This window comes from Lissotriton vulgaris, chromosome 9 (genome assembly GCF_964263255.1).
Source record: "Lissotriton vulgaris chromosome 9, aLisVul1.2, whole genome shotgun sequence".
Taxonomy (NCBI): domain Eukaryota; kingdom Metazoa; phylum Chordata; class Amphibia; order Caudata; family Salamandridae; genus Lissotriton; species Lissotriton vulgaris.
In genome coordinates, this window is record NC_141697.1 from 971,928,760 (window position 1) to 971,943,348 (window position 14,589).

Genomic DNA, 14,589 nt, shown 5'->3' on the forward strand with positions numbered 1-14,589 from the left:
CGGTTGCCATCTTCTTAGATATGGAGAAGGCCTTTGACTCTGTGGAGTGGCCATTCATGCTGCGGGTTCTGCGGCGGTTGAGCCTTGGGGAACCGTTCTTGCAGATGATTGGCGCTTTATACTGGAAGCCGCTGGCCAGACTGCGCATAGGAGATCGAGTGTCTGACCCATTTGAAATCAGTAGGGGAACCAGACAGGGCTGCCCTCTCTCACCATTGCTGTACGCGCTGGTCGCGGACCCTCTGGCCTGTGCGTTGCGGGAATATCATTGGCACCGAGGAGTTAGTTTCCCGTCATATAAAATTGTGATCTCAACTTACGCTGATGATACGCTTTTATACGTCCGCAACCCTGAAGCAAACCTGACTTCGGTTTTACGGGAGGTGGTCCGCTTTGGAGCGCTTTCCGGTCTCAAAATTAACTGGAACAAGTCGGTGGTGTTCCCGCTGACACCGGTGATGACCCGCTTTGATTTGGAATATCCGCTGCAGTGGTCTACTGACCCGGTGCGATATCTAGGAATATTGATTCACTCGGACTCGGAGGTGTTGTTTCGTGAGAACTATGGTGTGGCCTTTAGCAGATGCGAAGACGATGTGGAGAGGTGGTGCAGACTCCCATTATCATTGATGGGGCGTATTGCCATAATGAAGATGGTGGTGTTGCCCCGATTCCTCTTCCTCTTTAATACTTTACCTATCATACTGTCGAGGGCTTTCTTCAAGAACCTGATTAAGCTTATGATTCGTTTAGCCTGGGGCTGGAAACATCTGAGAGTGCAATGGACCACGCTTACGCTCCCGTACGAGCTGGGGGGTCTGGGAGCTCCAGACATGGAGCGGTACTACAGAGTCGCGCAGGCTACCCATTTACATACGTGGCTGCATGGAGATGAAACAATCCCACATGTAAGGATGGAGAGATTATTTGCGGACCCCCTCCCGCTGCTGGCCTCGATATGCACTCCCATGGACCGCAGGGTTGGAGTGCTTGACTCAATCACTCCCACGAAACACGCGTGGTACTCGCTATTGAAGGCCAGAGGAGGCGACTTGATTTACTCCCCCCTAATGGCTGTCGAATGGATGCTGTGGCTTCCGCCGGTCCAGGAGAAGGGCGTGGTTCGAGCATTGCGTGAGCTGGGAATAGTAACTGCCGGGAAGCTGTTTGTAGATGGCACTGTAAAAACCTGGGAGCAGGTTACTTAGGTAGCAGATAGCACATCTCTCATACAGAAGTTTCAGTTTCACAGAGTTCGCAGTGCTCTGAGAGACATACTGGGCCCGGATATGGAGGAACCCCCTGAGCTACCGGAACTTTCCCATGTTATTACCTCTGAGCAATCACGTAAAATGACAACACATTTATACAAAGCGATCATCCCCCACAGAGCCCAAGAACACTCGAAGGCCAGGCTTGCTTGGCAGAGTGATCTACAGATCACTATAGACGACACTCTGTGGAAATACTGCTATACGAACACCAGAAAGCTCTCCTTAAATGGAATGCACCGGCTGATCCATTTTAATTTCTGCAGAGGGTTTATTACACTCCAGAACGTTTATACAGGTATGGTCTCAGACAATCTCCAGACTGTGAGCGGTGTCATGCCCTTACGGCTGACTTCCTCCACTTGGCATGGGGATGTCCCAGAATACAAGGATTCTGGGAGTTGGTTATAGCGGAATTGGGAGAAATACTTGATTTTGAACTGCCGATTGATCCGGCACATGCGCTGCTGGGGCACTCCAGGAACTTGCCAGTGGCACTGAGACGACTGGCAGACATGGGCTTATTGTTAGCTCGGCGTGCGGTGGCACAATGTTGGATGAGGGGCCTCCTCCCGACGAAGAAACAGTGGGCTAGGGACATGCTATACTGCTGCACTCAGTCGGAACATTACAGTGAATTACTCCCCCCCACGAGCCGCCCGAAGAACTTCTGGGGCCTATATAACACATACAGAAGCACCAGGGAGGACACTCCTGACACCCAGCCTGACGACAAGAAGAGACACATTAGTGCTGGTAAGAATCATGCTCACATATAACCCAATAGTGGTAGCACCCTGTTGGCTTGGTTCGGGGGTCGGCCGGTACTCCGCGAGTTGTACAGGTCACTTTTCAACAGAGATACACACACACCGTGAGAGCTGTGGCGCTTCTTTCACTCTTGATGCCAGTGGCCCGGTATGGGACGATGCACTTATGACACCTTGGGAGGTCCGCACACATGGAGGTACATCACACTAACAGATGCATCATGTAGAGAGCCAGCTAGATAACACATAGACTTGAGTACTAGGTTAGGAACCAGGGGGGGGGGCGGGAGTTACAGGGTGTTCGTTTTTTAAGGGTGGGGGGTGGTACTTAGGGGCCTTTAAGTTAGCGAGGATTGTCTTAATCCAGAAAATACACCTCTGTTGCCTGCTGTTAATATAAGCCCTACACGGTACTTACATATGGCTATTGAGATACCCTGAGACCGGCTTTTGCGTGGAGAGTCTGATACTCAGAACTATTATCTCTGCATGGGACACTGTACGCCGCCGGACCCCAGGGTTGTCGGCACAATGGCTGTGTATCTACAAATTGTTGAAAGATTATTCATTGAGAGAGTTGCGCTGCCGGCCCTGGAGGTTGTAGGCGATTAGCCGTGTATACACCTAAGTACGCTAATGAAGGTGTTTAACATCTTTTTTTTTTAAATAATGAGAGGCAGCATGCCAGAGCCTTAGCAAGGATTTTACAATCTAAATTTAGAAGCGACAAGGGATGATTCGAGCCACAGAGTAGGGGGTCTTTGCCCGGTTTAGGGAGTAGGATGATAACTGCCTTAAGGAGAGTAGGTGGGAGCATTTGCTTCTCTAGGGCCTCAGCGTAGACATCCAATAGTCGGGAGATCAAGAGATCTTTATAGGCTTTGTAGAATGCGCCAGTGAATCCATCCAGCCCAGGGGCGGTAGATGCGTTTAGTGCTGTGATGACTTCATCTATACTGTCCTTCGTGATGGGTTCAGCCAAGAAACTCTGCATGAATCTCTCTAGGTACACCAACGCGACCTCGGATAGATAAGACTTCTGGCCATCTCTATCAAAGGTGTATAGGGTTTTAAAGTAGGATAGAAATTCCTTCTGAATGGCCAAAGGGTCTGTAAGTGTGTGTCATGTCGCGGACTGTAGTTCTGTAGTGTATGCTTTGGAGTAGGGGGGTCTGATCATCTGTGTCAGGACTCGACCAGGGCGGTCTCCCTCCCCATAAACCTTGGCGCTGTGGTATTCCCCATGTAGAGTATCACCCTCTCAGCTGCCTCTCTATACTCCAAGAGCAGAGCCGCTCTCCTCGTATCATAACACGGGACCGTAGCCCTTTTCTGTCCATTATCTAGCGAACCCAGCTCCTTTTCCAGCCGGGAAAGCGTGCCACGTAGGTCGCGAAGAACTCCGGAACATTTAGAGATGCACACTCCCCTCATGTAGGCCTTAAAACCCTCCCACAACAAAGCCTCCGAGTCCACAGACCCTGTATTAATTTCAAAGTATTCTTCTATGGCGTCCCGTACTTCCTGCCTGCACACCTCATCGTCTAATGCGCGGCTGGGAAACCGTCATTGTTTTTCAAACCCTTCAGGTCGAGGGATACTCAATGATGATAAAACCGGGGAGTGATCAGAATAGGACCTGAGCAGAGTTTGTAGTTCGTGGAACCAGCAGGATAAGTCTAGGTAGGAAAGCCAATAGTCCATCCGAGTCGTGTATCATAAGAACTGGTGTAGTGTGTATATGTAGTGTGTACTGGGTCTCGAACGAGGCCCAGGTCTAAAAGAGAGAAATGTTTGCACAAAGATTGCAAAGCCTTTCATGCTCTAGGCTTAGGGTCAGGTGCAGTGGAAGTGCTGTCTGTGGTCAGGTTGAATGTAATGTTGAAATCACCCCCTAACAGTAAGGGCAACAAACCCAGCTGTAGTAGTTTAGAAAGAAGTATATGGAAAAAATCAGGGGAGTCTGTGTTGGGACCATATATGCAGGCCAACACCATTTTGCAATGAAACAGTGTGCCCACTACGATTACAAATCTACCTTCATCGTCTCTAAGCACAGAATGGCACCTAAAGGGGAGCCATCTGTGTATGAGAATGGAGGTGCCCCTTGCGTAATTGCTATAGTTCGCGAAAAATCTGGTCGGGCCCCATGATGAGGCAAAGCGAGCCTGATCTCCGGGTGAGAGATGTGTCTCTTGTAACAGGGCAATGTCAACCTTGTGTCGGATCAAGTAGTGGATCACTCGTCTCCGCTTGGGGGTGTCATTTAACCCCCGCACATTCCACGTGACCTGTGTAATACCAGAGGGGCCAGTGTTGTGACCTACCTGTGCCATAATAGTGTATTGTTTAACAACAAGGGGTGGTGATGGACAGAGTTTCTGAATTAAGCAGGATACTCTCACCCAGTCAAGAGATCAGGGCTAGATCCAACACCGTTTTTTAGCTCACTGCACCATCCCAGTTCAGAACCTGGCTATATGCAAATTAGTCTGTTCCTGTCCCAGTGCATGATGGGAACAGGGCAAACCAAACTACCAAGCCAATTCTTACACTGGGAAGGAAACAAGCTTCCGGGGACCGGTTTCTGGCATTTCAGCCGTCGTCGGCCCGGCTTGCTTGAATCCTGATGGTGCAATGAGCAAGGGACTCACATCTGAGTATACCCTTCCACGCTTAGGTTGGACAAAATATTTAACAACAAGGGGTGGTGATGGACAGAGTTTCTGAATTAAGCAGAATACTCTCACCAAGTCAAGAGATCAGGGCTAGATCCAACACCGTTTTTTAGCTCACTGCACCATCCCAGTTCAGAACCTGGCTATATGCAAATTAGTCTGTTCCTGTCCCAGTGCATGATGGGAACAGGGCAAACCAAACTACCAAGCCAATTCTTACACTGGGAAGGAAACAAGCTTCCGGGGACCGGTTTCTGGCATTTCAGCTGTCGTCGGCCCGGCTTGCTTGAATCCTGATGGTGCAATGAGCCGGGCCGACGACGGCTGAAATGCCAGAAACTGGTCCCCGGAAGCTTGTCTCCTTTCTGGTGAAGAATTGGCTTGGTAGTTTGGTCTGCCCTGTTCCCATGATGCACTGGGCCAGGGACAGACTAATTTGCATATAGCCAGGTTCTGAGCTGGGATGCTGCAGTGAGCTAAATAACGGTGATGGATCAAGCCCTGATCTTTGGACTGGGTAAGAGTGGTCTGCTTAATTCAGACACTCTGTTCATCACCACCCCTTTTTCTGAATCGTTTTTGGCCACTATAGGTGTGGCAGGGTATACTCAGACATGAGTCCCTTGCTCACTGCACCATCAGGATTCAAGCAAGCCGGGCCGACGACGGCTGAAATGCCAGAAACTGGTACCCGGAAGCTTGTCTCCTTTCTGGTGAAGAATTGGCTTGGTAGTTTGGTCTACCCTGTTCCCATGATGCACTGGGCCAGGGACAGACTAATTTGCATATAGCCAGGTTCTGAGCTGGGATGGTGCAGTGAGCTAAATAACGGTGATGGATCAAGCCCTGATCTTTGGACTGGGTAAGAGTGGTCTGCTTAATTCAGACACTCTGTTCATCACCACCCCCTTTTCTGAATCGTTTTTGGCCACTATAGGTGTGGCAGGGTATACCCAGACATGAGTCCCTTGCTCACTGCACCATCAGGATTCCAGCAAGCCGGGCCGACGACGGCTGAAATGCCAGAAACTGGTCCCCGGAAGCTTGTCTCCTTTCTGGAGAAGAATTGGCTTGGTAGTTTGGTCTGCCCTGTTCCCATGATGCACTGGGCCAGGGACAGACTAATTTGCATATAGCCAGGTTCTGAGCTGAGATGGTGCAGTGAGCTAAATAACGGTGATGGATCAAGCCCTGATCTCTGGACTGGGTAAGAGTGGTCTGCTTAATTCAGACACTCTGTTCATCACCACCCCCTTTTCTGAATCTTTTTTGGCCACTATAGGTGTGGCAGGGTATACTCAGACATGAGTCCCTTGCTCACTGCACCATCAGGATTCAAGCAAGCCGGGCCGACGACGGCTGAAATGCCAGAAACTGGTACCCGGAAGCTTGTCTCCTTTCTGGTGAAGAATTGGCTTGGTAGTTTGGTCTGCCCTGTTCCCATGATGCACTGGGCCAGGGACAGACTAATTTGCATATAGCCAGGTTCTGAGCTGGGATGGTGCAGTGAGCTAAATAACGGTGATGGATCAAGCCCTGATCTTTGGACTGGGTAAGAGTGGTCGGCTTAATTCAGACACTCTGTTCATCACCACCCCCTTTTCTGAATCGTTTTTGGCCACTATAGGTGTGGCAGGGTATACCCAGACATGAGTCCCTTGCTCACTGCACCATCAGGATTCAAGCAAGCCAGGCCGACGACGGCTGAAATGCCAGAAACCATTCCCCGGAAGCTTGTCTCCTTTCTGGTGAAGAATTGGCTTGGTAGTTTGGTCTGCCCTGTTCCCATGATGCACTGGGCCAGGGACAGACTAATTTGCATATAGCTAGGTTCTGAGCTGGGATGGTGCAGTGAGCTAAATAACGGTGATGGATCAAGCCCTGATCTTTGGACTGGGTAAGAGTGGTCTGCTTAATTCAGACACTCTGTTCATCACCACCCCCTTTTCTGAATCGTTTTTGGCCACTATAGGTGTGGCAGGGTATACTCAGACATGAGTCCCTTGCTCACTGCACCATCAGGATTCAAGCAAGCCGGGCCGACGACGGCTGAAATGCCAGAAACTGGTCCCCAGAAGCTTGTCTCCTTTCTGGTGAAGAATTGGCTTGGTAGTTTGGTCTGCCCTGTTCCCATGATGCACTGGGCCAGGGACAGGCTAATTTGCATATAGCCAGGTTCTGAGCTGGGATGGTGCAGTGAGCTAAATAACGGTGATGGATCAAGCCCTGATCTTTGGACTGGGTAAGAGTGGTCTGCTTAATTCAGACACTCTGTTCATCACCACCCCCTTTTCTGAATCGTTTTTGGCCACTATAGGTGTGGCGGGGTATACTCAGACATGAGTCCCTTGCTCACTGCACCATCAGGATTCAAGCCGGGCCGACGACGGCTGAAATGCCAGAAACTGGTCCCCGGAAGCTTGTCTCCTTTCTGTTGAAGAATTGGCTTGGTAGTTAGGTCTGCCCTGTTCCCATGATGCACTGGGCCAGGGACAGACTAATTTGCGTATAGCCAGGTTCTGAGCTGGGATGGTGCAGTGAGCTAAATAACGGTGATGGATCAAGCCCTGATCTTTGGACTGGGTAAGAGTGGTCTGCTTAATTCAGACACTCTGTTCATCACCACCCCCTTTTCTGAATCATAATAGTGTATTGAGCGGAGAAATGAAGCATAACCAACATGTGTACCTATTCGATGCATCTGCGAACAAACATGCTAGAAATTCAATGCTAAGCAAAAAAAGCAACCATTCCCTTCCCACCTCCCCCCACCCAGCCTTCCCGCCCATCCGGAGAGGCAATCCCCATTGTACGAAAACAGAACATGGTACCCGACGGTCCCTAATTGCACTGATGAATAAACAGTTTGGGTACATTCTATCATCCCCCAAGTATCGCTAGGTATACACTGAAAAAGGGGGGGAAACGTGCACTCTCCCATGGCTTGGCAACCTATATAAACTGGTAAACTTTATATATTGATTCCCGGTAAGTACTTCAAGCAAGTAAATGAATAACAAGAGGAGACAAGCGGACTTTCAGCCATGGCCAGAGCTCGGGAACAGGTCTGCACTGCCAACTGAACCACTATGCGGGGGAAGCAGCGTCAGTGACAGGGGAGCGTTTGTTGTTAAGTTTATAATTGTGGCAGAATTCTTGCACCTCCGTCGGGTTCTCGAAGATTCGGGTTCGTCCATTGATGTCCACTCGTAGTCTGGCAGGAAACAGCATGCCATATTTTAGTTAATTAAACATTGCCGTTACCCCGAGGTATTTCCGTCTAGCGTCTTGCACCATGGAGGTAAAATCAGGGTAGAGAGATAGTCTGGAGCCCTGCCAGGAGAGCTCACCCCGCTTACGGGCCAGTCGCAGTGCTGTATCTCTGTCTCTAAAGTTCTTTATCCATGCGATAATTGGCCTAGTCGGGCACCCTGGTTTGGGTCTTGGGCAAGTGCCCTGTGGGCATGCTCCACCACGAAGCCAGGGGTGAACGCCTCTTTGCCAAATAGGTCTGTCAGGATGTTTTCCACGAGATTGTCCATTCGTCCAGCGGCTGTGGATTTGGGCACGCCCACAAGGCGAATGTTGTTACGTCGGCTCCTCGCTTCCAAATCCTCATTCTTTATTGCAACGTCTTTCATGATCCGTTCCATATGATCTATTCTTTTCAGGGATTGTGCCATCCCATCTCCCAGATCCGAAGTACGGGACTCTACCACATCAAGGTACCTGGACTTTAGCCCCAAGGTCCGCTGTGTGCTTGTCCAATGCGTCAAAGCGAACATCCAGCGCTTTGAATCCTGCTCTCATTTCTAGCAACAGTGGACTCAACTGACTGACGACTTCCGCTGGTACGGTGGGCGGTTGTCCACCTGCTGCCATGGCGCTAGGTTGGTCACTTGGCGTCTCCACTATTTTTTCGAAGGGGAGCAGGCGCTCTTTAGGGTCTTTGCGGCCCATGCCGCAGTAGAATTGAAGGATGCAAACGTGGAGGACAGGGATTATCTGCGTGGCAAGGCACGAGCGGACTATAACCAGTGGGCTCCCCAACAGAGGTGAAGACAAATGCTGATTCAGTAGAATGGCAGTTAAGCGCTCTCCCACCATGTGGTCATGGCGTAGTCTCAAACAGTAATGTGGAAACACTCACTTCGGTCAGCTGTCAGGATGGCGCAAGAGTACGTCTCCGTGTGTTTGCAGTGCTCAATGTCCGCGGAGACAATGTACTTGCCAGTTGCAGGTCCATAATGTGAGGGTTTCTAGCACTGTGTAGGGCGTGCCTGTTTAGTGTGCCTCACTGGTTAATTCAGCAGTGCCAGCAGCAAAGGGGAGCAATCTGTCGTGACCCGTGATCAGGATGACATAAGGCAAAGCCTCTGCGCACTGGAAGTTGGCGCCTCCAGAGTGGTTAGTGCATGTGCTGACTGATATTGTTACACAGTTCAGATTTGAAGTCTTTAAACATATTCAAAAGGTCAGTCTTTGTAAGGGCCATTGTGGACGCACTCGCTTCACCTAGGATGGTGGAACGTTTTTCTGCAGCAGTGAAAAAATCTGAGAGCGTGTTTGAGGATTTGCCTGTTGTTTTCTTAGGCGGAATAGGGCTGGGACCCTCAGAGCAGAGTAGGCAATTCAGGAGTAGCGTGGGCAAAATGGCATCCGCTGAGCATCACAGGACAGTTGCAGTACCCATCTAAGTACTGGGGAAGAATCGCTGTTGAGATCGGCATAGAGCGCACGTCTTAAGTCAAGTGTCCCCGGCATCAAGAGGCAAGAGGAGAGTCCCTTCGCAAGAAGAAATCACATAAGGAAGCGCGCTCTGGCAAACCGGCATGCAGAGGGAGCCCCACAGAGCTGCTTAACCCACCAAAATGGGCTTGGGAGGAGTGGATCAACCTGGGCAGAGCAGGGTCCACTCGCGGAGCAGGCCGTGTGTTGGGGGGTGCACCCCAGAGAGTGGAGCCAGAACCCGTGGGCAATGTAGTAGTGATTTGCGGTGGCGAGTGCACAGAGAAATCTTCGGGCAGCTCCCGGGGGTCTTACAAGGAGAGCTGGGCCAGACGCAGCAAGCAGAGTTCCAGAGAGACCTACCAAAAGGGAGACCTCCAATGTCAGTAGGGCCTTGACTTTAGGCAAGGAGATTCCATGTCACCGCCACCGGGGTGTATGCGGCCGCCATCTTAGGGTCAGGCAGGGCGGGAAGGTGCAGCGTTCGGTCCTCCAGGCAAAAGCATTGCCACCGCCACGAGCACTCCATGCAGGACGCTACCTGAGCCGTGATCCACACTGTGCTGTCCCTCTCTGCACGTGCCAAGTCGGCTACGAGAGGGTCTCATCCTCACAGACACTGTGCCGATATTTTGCGTGCCGCTCGCTCCCTTTACGCGGTGGCGGAGGCAATGTAAAAACGGGCACTTCCCGCACCATTCAAGCCGCCGAAACAGCTTTTGTGGGTGCCTCCCATCTTCCAACGCCAGAATCTGCGTTTGTGACACTCTCAAGCGTCGGCAGCCGCTTCCCTCAGCGCTGCAGGCGTGTGTGGAACAGGATCCGAGACAGATTAGGTCCGATCGGCCATCTTGCCCGGCCACACCCCCAACACTAATGATTTTAAGAGTAAAATATATTGAAAACAATATTCACATTTTAAAGTAAAAAACTTCCAGCGAAATCTAAAACCTTGACAATTTTGAGGGTGGTGGCCTCTATTATTCCACTCAGCCCCTGTTGCTAGCCACAAGACCTCCTGGCTTTATTGAAAGCACAGCACATCCTTTTCTGGAAAGCGCTCGCAGGACTTCTGTTTCCTCTGGCTTGGATCCCAGATATTTTTAACTTCTGTTCTGTGAAATTCCCGAAATAATCGTTTCCTTAGAGAAAAAAAACTCTAGTGTTGGTTATAAACATATCTGACTAAATCTCTTTTCAGGGTCAGGCTCCCAGTTTCTGGAGAGGTCGTGTGTACTGACCAAGGCGACCCCGCGTCCCCTTAACCCCTGACCACTGTATTTCATCCCAGATCAAACCGTTTTCATTTTTTTTTACTTTCCTTTGCAGAGTGGGTGATTGCACATCCCCTCGTACTGATAAAAGCAGCAATTATTCCCGGTTAATCAGTTATGAGTGGGATATATTGAATACATATTGTGGTTGTCGGAACTAACTATCTGTCTATGATGTTTTTTTAAATATTCAATGAAGCCCCGTGCGTTGGCAGAACTAACTCTTTATTTATCAAGACAGCAACCTCAAGTTAAAAACAAGCATTTGCAATGCAATAGGTCTCGCATTAGGAAAGTTTGAGCTATTAGTAATGTAAATGACAATTTTTTTTATTTATGTGTTGGTTTTGAAAATAGCGAAATTAATAGCTTTGTCATTTACAATGCCAATAGTTATAACTTTCGCAAATGTGACACCTATAGCATTTGTAATGCAATATGTGTTGTATTTACGTGACTTAGATGTGTTGATATTACAAATAACAATGGCTTTTAATTTTTTTTATATAGATATAGTGAGGGCGATAGAGTGAGGGAGGGCGATAGAGAGTGAGGGAGGGCGATAGTGAGTGAGTGAGGGCTATAGTGAGGGAGGTCTATAGTGAGTGAGGAAGGGCGATAGTGAGGGAGGGCGATTGAGTGCGGGAGGGAGGGCGATTGAGTGAGGGAGGGCGATTGATTGAGTGAGGGAGGGCGATTGATTGAGTGAGGGTGTTGTGGGGGGTGTGTGTGTTGTGGGGTGTGTGTGTGTTGTGGGTGGGGGGTGTGTGTTGTGGGTGGGGGTGTGTGTGTTGTGGGTGGGGGTGTGTGTGTTGTGGGGGGGTGTGTTGTGGGTGGGGGGTGTGTGTGGAGTGTTGTGTATGTGTTTGGTTGTGTGTGCGACACGGCTCAGCAAGATCTAACCAGTGCTTGTTGTATTTATGTTGAACCTTGGGTATGAATGTACAATAAGGATGTTTACAGGTTATAACCAAGTCTAATTACACTTTTACCCCCCCAAAAAAAGAAAGGAGTTAGCTTGATCTTATTGTTTTGATTTTGTATTTTGATGTACAACATATTTCTCTATCAATCAATACTGTTGCTACCAGGTGTTATCTGCTGCGGGCGCCTGTAGCCTGCCGTTGGTGGCCCAAATGACTGGAGGTCTGTCTGACTTGGTAGTTGTGGGACCCACAGGGAAGTCAGACTGCAGTACACTGCTGCGAGTTGGGAACTCTTGGCCATCACACAGTGGCTGGCTTATTAGAGAAGGACTAAGAGACGTCCGTGTGTGGCACCGACTGAACGTATAACCTTGTGCCTTTTGATCATGACATATTCCTGTACTTCTTGTGAGGATGCCAAGCCTGAGCATCGCTAATGCTACAATCTCCATGCAGCCCTCTCATTCAGGCTCTTCCGTCTTGGCTTCATCATTGTCTGTGGGCATCACGCAAGGTAGTATTCTAATACCTACTCTCTTCTTATTGTTTCTTCTAGCACAATTTTTCCTGCCTCACTCAACGGTCGCTGTTGTTTACCATAACGCTTATTACTCTTATAACTCGTATTCTCTCTTTTAAATGTTTAAGTTCCGAGAGGCACCTTTAAGCAGAATCAGTTAAGGACAAATATCACACAAAAATGAGCTATTCATGTCAGATTCTGTTTTACCGTCCCTCTATTTGCCTTAAAAGAAAGCTTTACGTTGGGTTTGCAGTTCTGCTGCCCACGTGTCAAAATAAAGATTTTATTGGGTGGAAAGAGAATTAACAAATTAGAGTTGGTGTTGGAAGTTCTCGCCGGTGCCAGGAAAATGAACCAAGAGAGCTGTCATTCGCTCGGCCCTGTAGGGGAACGAGACCCTTTGATTTACAGCGACTGTGGTCGGTAACGGCAGTGAGATGCCGGATAACTTTTAACTGCTGTCAAGTGCAGATAAATCTATCAGGAACAAGCCATGGTCTTGAGCGTCCAAAAAAAGCCTTGAAGTAAGAATGTACCTATTTATCTGGAGGAATAAATATTTCAGCTCCGTTCGTGTGAAGCGTTCTGTGTGAGCGTGTGTGAAGCCAGACCAAGGCGCTATCTTGAGACTCTATGCAGTTCTTTTGTGCTTTAAAAATAGAATTACTGGCGCTGGTTCGTGCGTTTGCTTCTGTATTGTATTATCATCGCATTTCTATAACGGCTAGTACCCCTTACGAGGCATTGAAGCACGCTGCTCCGGAACCCAGGTTAGTTGTCAATCCAGTGGCTGTTGGTTATTGGGATTAGTCGTGTGCTGTCGAGGACACCACTCCACCATGCATTAGAAACGGATACTGGGAACCGTCGCCGTCTTTCTGAGACTCTATGCAGTTCTTCTGTGCTTTAAAAATAGAATTACTGGCGCTGGTTTGTGCGTTTGCTTCTGTATTGTATTATCATCGCATTTCTATAACGGCTAGTACCCCTTATGAGGCATTGAAGCACGCTGCTCCGGAACCCAGGTTAGTTGTCAATCCAGTGGCTGTTGGTTATTGGGATTAGTCGTGTGCTGTCGAGGACACCACTCCACCATGCATTAGAAACGGATACTGGGAACCGTCGCCGTCTTTCTGTAAACAAGGTTTACAATCCCGGGCGGAAGTCAGGCAGGCCGGGGGCGGGTCGTGAAGACACACCGGAAGCCCGGGCGGGCTCCCGTGAGGTGAGAGAGCCTCGCACGCACAGAAGGAAGAGACCGCCGCCGCCTGCAACGAGCCCTCGCCTGGAGACGAGTACCGGTGAGTGGGGGCCTTTACTGAGCTGCGAGGGCGGGGGGCATGTGTGTGTGCGTGGGGCGGCGGGGGGCTCTCTATGTGTGTGTGAGCGTGCGTGCGTGTGTGTATGTGTCTTGGAGTCTGTGTGTATGCGTGCGTGTGTGTATGCGTGTGTGATGACTGCGGGGGGGGAGGGAGAGAGTGTGTGCGAGCGAGTGTCTGTGTGTGTGTATGCGCATGCATGTGTGTATGTGTGGGGATGTGCACGGCCGGGAATTCTTGTGAATGTGGACGGAGCCGACGTGCGCGTGCACGAGGTCAAATCCACAAGTTAAAGCGCGTGGCACCCTCTTGTCCTCCTAATCCCCCCGAAGTCAATCACTATAGTTGTCGAGCTGGACTGGAGCATCCTACGGATGCTTACTCCAGCTCGACCTAAAAAGCTAGGTTTGAATCAGTCAAGCAAAGAGAAGGAATCCAAGTACAAGATACAGTAATGACTGCGTTAAAGCGGTATAAAAGAGTAAGAAGAGAAGGTGCAAAACCATGTCTGAGAAAATACACCTAAATTCCTCATAGATATAAGGGACATTATAACGTGAAAAAAAGACTTGAGATGCTGGCGAAAAGCAAGAGATTAGAAAAAGCTAGATGTATAACTCATAGCATCCCATAAGAGCAGGTTGCAAGGAAAAAGGCCTTATTGTGAATATTATTGCTCCTGAACGCTGAGATTTCCAGCCTTAGAACATCCCAGGTCCAAACTTCTATGGAACAGCAAAAAGCGAGAAAGAAAGATTAATCTTGAAACACTACAGTATGAGGCATAACCCGTTACCCATATGGTAGGCCATATATATCCTTCGTACTCATGTCTTCATTTTCTTTGCCTGCGCACTCTTTGCATAACAACTACCATGAACGGTGTAATATTGTTGATTTGGTAAAAATTCAGTTACTTGATTTAGTCGGTTTACTATATTTGGCAAACACTTTTGTAATCCCTAGTTCATCGAGTTTCAGACACCACAAGCGCTGGGCTTCCACTGACCACAAGTGCCAGTACAAACCCCCCTAGCCGCAGGGGCGCCTAAGGCAAGCCCATCTGCGCCTGGACCGCGCCCAGCACCAGAAACTCTGGC